This window comes from Strix aluco, chromosome 3 (assembly GCF_031877795.1).
Source record: "Strix aluco isolate bStrAlu1 chromosome 3, bStrAlu1.hap1, whole genome shotgun sequence".
Classification (NCBI taxonomy): Eukaryota; Metazoa; Chordata; class Aves; order Strigiformes; family Strigidae; genus Strix; species Strix aluco.
Genome location: NC_133933.1, coordinates 43,789,549 through 43,802,780, shown reverse-complemented (window position 1 = coordinate 43,802,780; position 13,232 = coordinate 43,789,549). Strand labels below are relative to the sequence as shown.

General features: G+C 38.1%; 1 protein-coding gene across 1 annotated transcript in view; it reads left to right on the top strand.

Annotated features, from left to right (window-relative positions):
- Window positions 1-13,232, top strand: part of KIF26B (kinesin family member 26B) — a 313,880-nt gene that overhangs the window by 127,500 nt on the left and 173,148 nt on the right. The gene's annotated exons all lie outside the window — the stretch shown is intronic.

Genomic DNA, 13,232 nt, shown 5'->3' with positions numbered 1-13,232 from the left:
TTGTGGAAGTAATGAAATAACAAGAGAATAAACTATTTTTACAGCACTTCCAATCCAATCTAGTGAGAGATCTGAATTTCAAAACATGGAGTGAACTTTTGAGTGAATGCCTCAGGCATATTCAAATTAATTTACTACCCTTTAGAGAGCCAACTATTAGTAATTCCACATGATTCTATTTTATTCTAAAGGTAAATGGAAAACTTACAAAGTCATTGGACTTTGTAAATCTGGAAAGAAGATTTTCCTCTCCTATCTTTCCTCACAAACATGAGGACTGCATATGTTCAATCAGTGTCACACAACAAGCGAATCATGTAAAAGGATTAAGAGTAGCATTTTAGAAGACCCAGTGAACATTGTTTGGGGCAGCTCTGCCATTTTTTCTTTACAGCAAATTTTCTTTATAGCAAATGTGAATGATGCCAGTGCTCTCGATTTGCTGCCCTTTTCTGTTTAACTGCAGGAAGTTTAAATTAAAATTGCTGAATGTACTTGTAAGGTAATATCTAACTGGAGTACAGATTAGGATTAGCACATATTTTAGCCTGAACTGATTTATGAAGATGGCTTAACTCATTTGTTCTTCATTGTTTCACTGTTTTATGCTGGGAGAATTCATTTGCTCTTAATATACTCTGCTGAAATGTAGGAAACTATTAAATTTACTCAAAACTCCTAGTGTAAATTAAATTTACTCAAAACTCCTAGTGTAAATCACAGCATTTTAAGTATAACTGTTAGTTTCTAGCTGGTGGTGTGAATTCTGGGTACGCTTGGACCAGCAGAGGTCTCATGTTTAGACTCTTTATTTTTAAAATAGACTTAGCAAGACAGAAATGCCTAGTTTAGTTTGGGGTATTGCATAATTAGATTAATATCACTTATATAAATCAGTTTTGTTCTGGACTTCAAGTTATATCATCTGCTGACAGTTCAAGCAGTTTGTTGCTGCTTGACCTTCTAACAAGAAAATCCACAACTTGTTTTCAAAATGTAGATCTCATTAATTTCTGTTTTGCACCTTACGTGTCTATTTGCATTTTTGTAAAGTTGGGGTAAGAAGCGTAAATAATTGTGTATTATAAAATATGAAGTAGAAAGCAGTGGTTGTCAAACTCATTAACATGGTGCACTGTTTACAATATGAAACAGCCATTCATACAAGGCATGTGAATTCTAAACTTTTGCCTTTTCTGATTGTAAGTGGCACATGGAGTAGTGACTACCAACCATGCCTAGGTTTTTTTGAATGTACGTCCCGTACGATGTTTTCGTGGTCAGTAAGTAAGAAATTATTACCCAGACAGGGAATTTTGCTAATGTGAAGCTGAAGCAAAAAAGCAAAAAATATTATTTTGAAATTTGAATAATATCCCACAGTACTTCACTCTTAAGTTCCCTAACAAGCAAAGCAAACCTCATATGGTGCTCAGATATAAAAGCCATCCATCATCAGGAAAAAAACTCAATTAACTAAAATGCTATAGTATGGAGGAAATGTCAAGGCATCAGCGGGAACTTTTGGTTGTAATTACTTGAGAAATATCAGGAGTGGAATACTGGGAGCTCATAATTTTTCTATTCTCAGACACTACTATTCCAACAATGATACTCACTTGACTGGCCTACAGCTGGCACTGAGTCATGGAGAAGTGTCTGAAGGCCACAGTGACTTTCTTTTGAAAAGCCAGGACACTTATCAGTTGTCTCAATAATGGACTCTTCTGTTTTGTGATCTATAGCTGACAGGTTTCCAAGCCAGCTAAAAGGGCTGCAACTTCTGTGAACTGTAATTTATCGGGATATCACTGCAAGAGAACTTATGGTATGTCAGGATTCCCACGGGACAGTATGTGAATGTTTTAAAGGAACAAACATTGAAAACTGTCCAAAGTGCTCTGCTGGTAGGCTTATGAATATTAGGTGATACAGGTATGAATAATGAATTTCTAGTGGTGATTCTGACACAGAAACTGAATTCAATCGATTGCACTTTTAATGACAAGCACCAAATTTGCCTTTCTGTTGTTCAGGGCTATCACTCATTTTTGTCTCAGATATCCTCCAATCCATGCTAATTTAGCATCATCTTGCTTCTTACTAGTACACATCTGTGATGAAAATAATTCATTTAGTGAATGTGAAATAGTGGTAGGATTCTTTACGCAAAAAGAATCAATCGCAGAGCATTTTAGTATTTTTACAAGTTAACTTTTGCCTCCAGTTTGGATCTTTGTCATAAGAAGCACTGCATTTTTGGGCCATTGCAGTCTAGAGGTGTACTAGCCTCCTGCTTTGTGTCCTCCAAGCACAATGTAGGAGTCTGCCACCTCCAGTTAAGGGAGAAGTATATGCTGGTGCTGATGCTGCCAAAGAACTGAGCGAAGGACTTTCTGTCACTTGTGTCCCTGGTGTCTCTGTGATGCTCTAGCAGGTCAAGAGGCATTGTACTGAACTTTGTTCCTATCTATGCTGGTTTCTACATGGAGAAAATTTCTGTGACTGTGTCTTCAGCTTTGGTCTGAATACTGTGTAAATAAACCTGCCCTTCTGAGTAAAACTTCTCTGTTGTGACTAGGCTGTAGAGTTTCAATAGTCTCTCAAAGGGTGCTGGCATGGTTCAGGAACTAAAAGTCAAAACTGGACCAGAGCCCTTGAGTTGTCCTTACAGTACCTAGAGGTTCTTGAGATCTCGGTACTGTTCCTTGTTTGCCCTTTCACAGTAAGCTTGCTTTCTTGGAGAGGAAAATTTTATTGTATCAGGCTAATGGAGAAACATAAAAGACCATTTCATTTTGGACCTCAAAAAAGGTAAAAATTTTTGAGAAGGAGATATTTTTTGGTAGTCTTAAAGTTGTTTCCTGTTGCTGGTCAGGAAGTGCAACAGTGTGTCTTGAATAAAAGCCCACCTCAGTCTGAAATCTGATATAGTCATATTTGAATTAATTGAGCCTAATGGGAATGTAGATAATCTTGAAAGTAGCCTGAAAAGTCTGTTCTAGGGATCATTTTCCATGTCTCTATACAGGTTAAACACTAAGCAAAGCCACACAATGCTACTGTTGTAGATGTAGCAAGGCATGTTTTTCAAACAAAATGCAGAAATGTCTGGATTTTTAAAAAACTTCGTAATCTGAGACAAAATGAGAATAGAAAACCTTAGCTTCATGTATAACTGACATGCAGCTACTCATCATGGGATAAACTGTAGTTACAGTTACCTCCATTCTTGGAAAAACTTCTGGTGACCCCTTCCACACTCATTCCCTGTCCCTGTGTGGTTTGGCAGCTGGGGGAGGAGGAAGTGAGGCAGTGCCTTGCTGCTGAGGGGTATTGTGAATGTTGTGGTCAAAATGCTGCTGAATGCTCCACAGATTTCCCTTCCACTCCTGAGAATCCTTTTTGAGTCTTTTTAAAAATTCTGGTACATACTGCATGAACTACAAAGCTTATATGAGGACACTACTTGTGGGACCCTCTTGTTAAAGCTGCTGTGCTGTTTTGATGACTTATTGTTCCAGAGACCCTAGAATCTCATGTCTTGCTGTTTTTTGCACACACATGATAAACTATCAGCTTATCACATAACTTTTGATGTTTGCTGTTTTTCATTATAGGTGCAATGTTATGTGACTTTTGTTGAAACTTAAAGTAAGGAGCAAGTCTGTGCAATCTTTCTGCTTATAGGGAAAATTTTTAAAGCCCAAAGGCTTAGAATCCAGGAACACCAGGACTTTTCCTTAAAGACTGTGTATTGTTTTAAATTAATCATACTATTTTAATGTCCTGGCTTGATTTTTTCAGAGGTCTGGGGGAAGTTCACAAAAATGAACTTTTTCTGGCATTGCAGCAGAGGGTTTGTCAGAACATATACAGCAAACCAGGTAGGAAACAGAGATAGCAGCTAGTAGAGAAGGAAATGGGCTGGAGTGGGTATTCCTGTACTGCAGAGCCCAGCTTTGGCTTGGAATCTCCACAGGAGAAACATTTGATTTGTGTCAGTAGTCCGGTTGTAACTGGTGTAGCTGAAGTGTTGTGCTAGCAGATGTGGAGCCGAGTCAGGAATCTCCTCTTGATACTCGTGTAACTTGTGCAGGTACACAGCTGGCTATGCAGGCATACCCAGGGCATTGGTGCTGCCAAGGCCTGAGACACCTCTCAGGAAGAAGCCCATGAATATTGTCAGGGGGCAAAAACTGCTTGTGCCATGCTCTGTGCCTTTCTGAAAGAAGTTCGGTTGAAGTTTTGAATGTTTTTAAATGGTCTGAAGTACAGATGACTCAGATGACAGTTTCTTCATGCTGAAGAGTGGTGGACCCAACTGTTCTTGCAAGCCGTGCACTGGTTCCCTGGTTTAGGCACTGCTTGAGAAGTCCTCAATGTCAAATAATGGTGACCTCAACATCCCTAAGAGAAAATTATTTTCTGAGACTTAGGTGAAAACATATTTTGATTTCTTGCTGTCTAAACTATGCTGAACCTAACGGGATTTTCTTTCATTAGCTGAACAAACTAAATTTAATGGTTAAATTGTGGTCAGTCTCTCAGACATTTTGAATAACTGTTTATTAACAACTCTGATCAGAATTTCTACTCTTTTCCCTCATCCTCATCATATACTGCATAAGAAATATGTAAAAAGAAGAATGTTAAGATAAAAGATCCATAGACTGTCTTTCAGTAGGAATGCTGGCAGCAATTTTTAAAACATCTGTAAATCATTTTCACAAATAATTCTACCTTCAAAGCCTGTCTTGGGGCCGACTAGTAGGGGGAATTTCAATCACAATGATCTCAGCTTGAAAGACCATGAAACAAGTATTTAAAAGTGGCACCTAGGTTTGAATGTACAACTTCAGGGGCTGATTTTTCATACTTGCTCGACATTCATCAGAAATGTAGAAGATTTATGTTCATAGTCGCTGCTTTTCTGTGCTCCCCATTGCTGTGAGAGCCCTAACTAGCAAGCTGTTTCTACTTCCTGTTATTGGTGTTATTTCATGTCTATAAAGTAAATGCCAATCAAAAGGGAATCTTGACTACCCTGAAGCCCAAGGCGGCTGGCAGTTGGGACATAAAGAATACTCTTTTTGTATGGTTCAAAAGAAAAAATGTCCTGGCAGGAAAGACTGTGTGAACTACATGCAAGAATAGCCAGTGCCTAGTAGTGGAGGCAATGATCTGAAACACCCTAAAAAAATAAGGATTTAAGTGACACATCTGGAAGAGGGAAAGCAAAGGTATTTGAATGATCTTTAATTTTGCATGGTAGTTCTATCTTGGGTCCCAAACAATTTCTAGTGGTGGCTTTTTTTCAAAGCTGACACATTTCTTATGGCACTTTTGTTTGGATCAGTTCATATCTTTTGACTGAAAAAAAAAAAAGATTATCAACAAGACTCCAGACTAGGTCCATTTCTAACAGGATGTTTGTAGGGTAAATGTCTGAAACCATCGTGCCTGAATCTTCTGATACTTGCATGCTACTGTTATTTAAACAAAAACTTAAGAAAATGTATGCACTTTTAGACCTGGGTTGGAAATCTAGTTGTGGTATGTTTAATTTGGCATTGGGCTGTAAACAGAAATAATTTGAACCTTCATGCCAGTTAGATCCACTATATCTTGGCTGCAGATTAGTAGCTTTCATTCACAGCTTAAAATACAGATAATGGACCTTGATTTTTTTTTAAACAGAATTTTGGGAGTGATCCATGGAGCTATAAAAAGAAATAAGCTAAAATTACCCTTAGATTATCATAGAATACTATACTTGCAGGGGCGTGCCATCTGCTTAGCCTCAAAGCACATAAATGATAAAAAGGATGTAAATCCTCCTCATGTTCCTAATATCAAAGTAATCCACTTCAGATGTATGGGGCATTTACCTTAACAAATACATTTTCTGGACTAAGCATGTTTAAAAAATTATTATTTAGAACAATCTAAAGTAAAAGATTAGTATCCAGGAACAATTTACTGACCATTGAGCAGAGAAATTAAAATTCCAATCTACAAAAGGTATGTTACTTTGATGTTATGTCTATATTGAACTATGTTACACCTGCTTCTGCGCACTGCACAAGGTGTTTCCTGATCTGCACTTGCCCCACATACGGTATGTTTTGTATTGATGGTAATGGTAATCATTGAATAATGTTGTTATTGAAAGACATTAAGATTTGGAGTTTGTTGTGTAACTAGTCTTTCACAGTCTTGAGAAATCTTGATAATTTTCTAAGTAAAGCTCCCCTTTCCTCCCTTTTTCTTTGGAAAGTTTTGAGCTATTATGATGTTTCTCTGTGATGCAATCCCCAATTCCATTTTATGAATATCTGGTTCTGTAAAGCAAAGGACACATAGTATGAAAGTTTTTCTGCTGAAGATGTTATTTTAAAATGGATGTCTTGTCTCCCAAGTATAATTCATTATATTAATTGTTTCTAATATATATTGCCTGAAAATAAGAATCTTAGAATTTTTCAATTCCTGTAACAATCTGTGGTGTTTGGTTACAACTTTTTGTTTCTGTAATTATGTGACTGCTTTGCATAATTTTCAGTTTAACTTTTTTTGTACATACAGGTTTGTGAACTTGCATCTAGAATTCATTTGTCCTATTAATTTTTATATGATCAACTTTTAAGTTGAAAAAAGTAATCTGGGAATACAATACATTTATATGTGCTTTTCTCTTCTTTTTTCTGTCTGCTTATTTTCTCATGTACAACTCCATGAAAATTTATGGTAACCAGGGACTCCATTAGCTAGTAGGCAAACACTGTCCATCTCTCTCAGATCCTAGAGTCAATAACTGGTTATATTACAATGAAAAGGGCCAGTAATGCAAACACCTACTTAATCTACTTCATGCAATGTAAATGCTTTGTAGAAGCTCTGTGTTACGTAGCCTCTGTCGAGGCAGAAGGAGGTAACCAAGACACTTCCTGTCTTCAGTAGTTAGCAGTGGCCTTTGGCTGATGTTTCTGAGATGTTACCTTAACTTAAAGTTTGCTTTCTCTATTTGTACCTCACTGATTGCTGCTGTTACAGATAAGAAGCTTTAGACCTGTAAATGACTGTGCTGGCCCCATTCTTGCTGGCATTCTCATGTGTTAGATGTTGTGTACTGATAAATGCTTTGCATTGCTGGGAAGAATATTGGATGCTGATGATATAGCACTGAAACACTGATTATTTTAGTGGTTTGCTAAGGAAGGAGGCAACTTTTCATGGATTTGTTTTCCTAATTCTTCTAGATGATTTCAAGCATTCAGTACAAAAGTACTTAGTTGTATGGAAGCTGAACTCCTGCTGCTCTCCATACACTATGCTAAAACAGAGGTAACTTCTTTTCTACTTCTTGCCACATCCTGTGATTTCCTGCTGATTTCAATAGATCACAAAGGGGGAGGCTAAGGATAGGTTTGGCCTTCTAATTTCTAAGAGGGATTTTTGGGGTGCCAGAGTACTTGCTACATGAACGCCTGCTCCCTGCTGATTTAGGAAAACTTAAAAGTAACTGAGGCTATTTCTTTCCCTTGGCACTGCATTTCCCTGCATCTGACATGTACATTGAGAAAAATTGCTAGCAGCATATGCAGTAATCCCTCAGCACCTGCTACCAGAGACTCCTGGTGTTTAATCTTGCCTTTTACTCTTAGGGCAGTGGAAATAAAAATGGTCAGCATTAATCTTCTGACTTCTAGTATAGTTGTGACTGTCAAGTATAGTATAGGCAACCTCATGTTGATTTACTGTTTTGCATATTTCTTGCTTCCCTTAAACCTTGACATAAGAGTTCTGATTTATAGTGTCTTTATCTTGGCTTGTGGAGAGAGAAAGATGAATTGATGTAGTTGCACCGTCTATAGCAGGAAATTATATGCACCACCAGTTGTTTTTTCCCTCTAACACCATCAAACTAACCCTTCACTGAAAGAGATAATAAATCCATAGTAACAAGACTTTTTCCTAAACACCTGGAAGTTCTGTGGCAAACTTTTTATTCTGATTACTACTTTCCTGTTATAAGAAGTACTGTTACAGTGCTGCACCAGCGGTCTTGAAATTCCAGCTGTGATTTACCCTGTCTGTAGAGTTGTCCACTGCCAGTCAGTGTTTTCTTAACCTTGAGAGCAATCTACTCAGCCACTGAATGGCTTTTCCTTACAGTTACTGGTGAATACAGACCATTTTAGTTTTCCTTGCTCATAGAATAAAAACTCCAAGAAGAAAACAGGTTGAAATGTTGAAGTATTTGTTTCTTGCCAAATAATTTAACATTTGGTAGACAACTGCCAGTTGGGCTTGTATATATGCGTCCCTGTGATGTGGCTATAAAATATGGTAAGACCACAGTACATCTATATACATGACTAGGTGGATTGTAGCAAACAGAGACTTTGAACCTCACATCTTTGCTCAGCTGTAGATTGAACATAATGTCCCTCTTACAGTTGCTGTCCATTGCCATGTTTCAGTCAAACTATTGGGTTAGTGTCTTCTGAGTAACTCAAGTTCAGATTACATGCATGCATTGCACGCAGGATGGGCCCCAGAGCTTTCTACCATGCATCTTGATTTTACACTACTAGTTGCCTTTCAAGAGACAGACCTGTTAAAGGATAAAACAAGAAATTAATGTGCATGTTTAGGAAATAAGTAATTACAGGAACATTACAGCTAACAGAGACAATTTTACTTGTGAATACATTTCTTGAGATTTCATGACTTTGGGGTACAGCTTTAGAGGTTTTCTTATGATTGGGGAATTCTAGGGGCTTTTTCCTCAAGTGTATTTTCTGCTGTTTAATAAAGAATTGGCAGCAATTTCTTCAGTCAAATTGTTGACAGGGTTTGCCTCTTCTATTCAGCTATCTATTTCCAGGAAATAGAGACAATTTCTTTAACATCTCTATTCTTCTGGTTAAAATTGGTCAATGGATTCAAATGTCCTTTTAGGGTATTGTCAGAGAGATTCACGTAGATTGTGTATTAGTCATCCTAATTTCTTTGAATAATCAAGCTAAAACTGATGATAACTAGTGAGGCAATCTTGGGTTTTATTATCCCAAGTCATGAGAGAAAGAAACCAAGCTAGTTACTCTGTTGTGAGAATTACGGCAATAATCTATTTGAATCTAAGAAAGAATGCTGAATAAGTGAAAACTGTGGAAATGTAGGCAAAGACAAAAAAGACAGTATTAGCAGAAATTATTTCACAGAATGGTTTGGGTTGGAAGGGACCTTAAAGATCATCTAGTTCCAACCCCACTGCCATGAGCAGGGACACCTTCCACTAGACCAGGTTGCTCAAAGCCCCATCCAACCCGGCCTTGAACACTTCCAGGGAGGGGGCAGCCACAGCTTCTCTGGGCAACCTGTTCCAGTGTCTCACCACCCTCACAGTAAAGAATTTCTTCCTTATATCTAATCTAAATCTACCCTCTTTCAGTTTAAAACCATTACCCCTCATCCTATCACTATCACTCCCTGATAAAGAGTCCCTTCCCACCTTTCCTGTAGCCCCCTTTAAGTACTGGGAGGCTGCTATAAGGTCTCCCTGGAGCCTTCTCTTCTCCAGGCTGAACAACCCCAACTCTCTCAGCCTGTCTTCACAGGGGAGGTGCTCCAGCCCTCTGATCATCTCTGTGGCCTCCTCTGGACGTGCTCGAGCAGGTCCATGTCCTTCTTACGTTGAGGGCCCCAGAACTGGACACAGCACTGCAGGTGGGGTCTCACAAGGACAGAGTAGAGGGGAGAATCACCTCCCTTGACCTGCTGCCTACACTTCTCTTGATGCAGCTCAGGATACAGCTGGCTTTCTGGGCTGTGAGTGCACATTGCTGGCTCATAGTCAGTTTTCCATCCACTACTACTCCGAAGTTCTTCTCCACAAGGCTGCTCTCAATCCACTCTCTGCTATTTCTGTTTCTTTTCTGAATACCTCTTTGTATGCAAATACAGGGAGAAATCAGTCAGCCTTTCATTAGAAAGGAAAAAATACATAGGAATTGGACAGCACTATGCCTCTTGTTCAAGCCATCTGTAAGCAAGCTGAGTCACGAACCTGTCTGGGATAGACCATATTAACACTGTGTGAAAGTTCAAAGGTGCCTATTTCTGCTTTTGTTTTTTATCTCTTTTTCTTACTGAAAGAGAAACAAATTAATGTGAATCTAAACTTTCTCATTGCAATAGCTATTTCTTTTCCAGCTCTATTCTTCCACCATGTTTGTCCTCTCCCACAGCATTATCAACCTTTTATTAAGACAGAACTACTTAATTCAGTTATGTGATGTTGTGGAAATATCTGACTAGTTGTGTAAGGTGAAAGACAACTGAGTTATGTCCAACTATGTATTTCTAAAATGTGCAAGATGGCACTGTTCAGAGATTTCCAAGGGCCCCATGGCCTTCAGTTCAGGTCAGTTAATTAGCCTTAACTTCCTTTTTGAACCTTACTTATTCTGATTTATTTTGGCTCTCTCTGTAGGACACCACACAATAGGGTGCGTGCTCCAAAGCTGGCATTTCTTTCAGCCCCAGCTATTACCTGTCATGAGTGAGACACAAACTATCATGAGATAAAGCAAAAGACAATGAAGATAATTTCTTGGATCTTTGAGTTGTAAGAGTCTTTAGGTTTCACATATTCAGGTTCTTGGTTCTTTTTTTTGTGGTGTTGTTTTTGGTTTTTTTCCTCTCTGCATGCATGAAGGTCAGAAGTGGACTTGCATAATGAAAACTGAGAAAAATAATCCTACAATTCCACAAGTTGAAGAGAAAGATTTTGTATTGCAGAACTCATGAAATAATGTTGACAACCAATAGGAATGAGGAATACATCTGAATCACGCTATGCATGGGAATGGGACTAGAAGGAAGGAAAACAAAATAAAACTCTGAAAAGGAAGTAGTAGTATTTCACTAAATCCTGAAATTCTGGGAGCACCAGTGAGTTAATATGCCACTATTTAAGGGTTTAGTGGAACAATCCAGGTCTCCAGGAAGAATACTAGACATGACATAGATTCAGAGCAAACAGGAAAATACCTGCGATGGGATACAATTTTTTTTTTTTTTTTTTTTTAAAAGACACTAAAATATTGCCAGTGGTTTAGGATTATGGAAAACAGCTGTTGGTCATACTGGCTTGAAATGTTTTTCCTGAGGTGATTACGTGTTTAGTTAATAAAGTACAACTGATACAGCACAATCTATGTGGATTTCATTGAACTATTTGTGTTAACACCCTGTGAATTCTTGATTAATACTTTACAGCAACATGAAACAAATTGGGAACATATTAAAGAGACTAAACTAGGTGAAATTATGTGTTATGTCAAATGACTCTACTGTTGGGAATCTGTAGAGATACAGAATGCCATAGGGAACTAACTGGAAAAATATTGTTAAACCTTTCAGATGGTGTTGGGAAGGTTGTTAGCAACAGATTGCTTAGTCATCTGGGCCAACAATAGGTGTTACATTGATGTCAAATGTAATATCAGAAATCCAGTAGTAAAGAATGTAGACCATGCTTGCAGAATAGGGGCCTACGTACTGAGAAGTGCTTCCTGGAAAGAATCTGTGTGTCATGGTTAATTAGTTGTATATGAGCACACAGGGGGATACAGTGGCCAGGAGGGCTAATGTAACTCTTGAATATCTGTAAGAATAAGAACATATGAAGAGAGAAGGGGAAGTTACTTTAACTCTGCATTAGGAATAGATATAGCCACTGCTGGAATACTGTCTGGTTCTGATGTCCACAGTCAAGAAGGATGGTGAAAAAATGGACAAACCTCAGAGAAGAGACACTAAGATGATTAAAACATGCCTTCCAACAGCTTGACTTTAGTTTATCAAACAGATTTAGAGAGAGATGTGTTGACAGTGTGCAGGGAACAGAAACGTGATACTAGAGGACTCCAGTCTAGCAGACAAAAGCACGTCAAGATGTAATGGCAGGAAGCTGAATCTAGACAAACTCAGAATTGTAATGAAATGTGCATGTTCAGGAAAGGGCAATGATCTGCTGAAATGAACAAGAGTAGCAGAGAGTTCTCTTTTAGTGGCTGGTTTTTAAATTAAAATTGATATTTGAACAAAAAAGTCTGTAGTTAACCACAGTTTGGGGGACTTTAAGAGTTTTAATGTAGGGAAGATCCATTGCTTTTGCTATGCGGGAAGTTACATTAGAGAGTCATAATAGTCTAATTTAACAATCTGGGAAGACATACTCGTGTGTAAAGGTGCAGCAGCAAGGAATAGTATTTCTGCTCCTCTGTCAGACAGCAATGCTGTAACAAAGCACAAGAAAAAATTGCCATAAAGGAAAGGAGTAAACTCTTTATTTTCTTAATTGAGTTAGGAGTGATTTAACATGTAAGTCTTTTAATTGATGTGATTTTTTTGTAGATGAATTTCAGAGGTGTGTTTTGGGTTTTGGGTGGTTTGTTTGTTAAACTGCCAGTATCTAGAATTTTCATTTTTGCCTTTTTATGCAACTAGATGTGGGAATCTTTGTGTTTTTCATAGCTTCTCTGGGCACACATCTGCTTTACTGGTGCATTGTTTTCCTGTTCTTTTGAAATTCCATCCATTTCTTGTCTATTTCAGAAAGTACATCAGTATAGATCATTTAAAAAGGAAAAGCCTTCCTAAAGTTATAAGTGCTTTACTTCTTCCTTTGCCTCCTGGGTTGAGTATGTCAGTCAGCAAAGGTGATGGGCGTTCATTGCTGACACAAGTAGATCATTAAAAATCATATCAGTTGGAAAAGAACATCCTAATATTTTGACATATAAATTAAGACAAGAATTTAGCAGCAAAAGCTGAAATAAAAAACATATTCTGTCTGAAGGCAAAGGCTTTGGGGCAAATGTCTGTGCTTTAAAATTACTGAATTGATGAAACCAATGCAAAAAAAAAAGTCAAACCCCCAAAATCCCAGCTGTTCCACTTGATGGCTCATAAAGTCTGAATAAAGTCCTTCAAGGGCTTTTTTATAGGGAGAGACTATTTTTTGTATGCATAGTTATGGTAGCATCTGGTTCCCATCTCTGGGAATTCAGAGAATCCACAGGCACCAACATGCTGTCTGCTGCAGAGAAGCTCTACAACACAGATAAATGCTTCAGACAAGTGTGCAATACATAATGTAATTGTCTGCAAGCTGGAAAGATGTCAGGGTTTGCTGGGATGAGGCAAAATCTGTATCA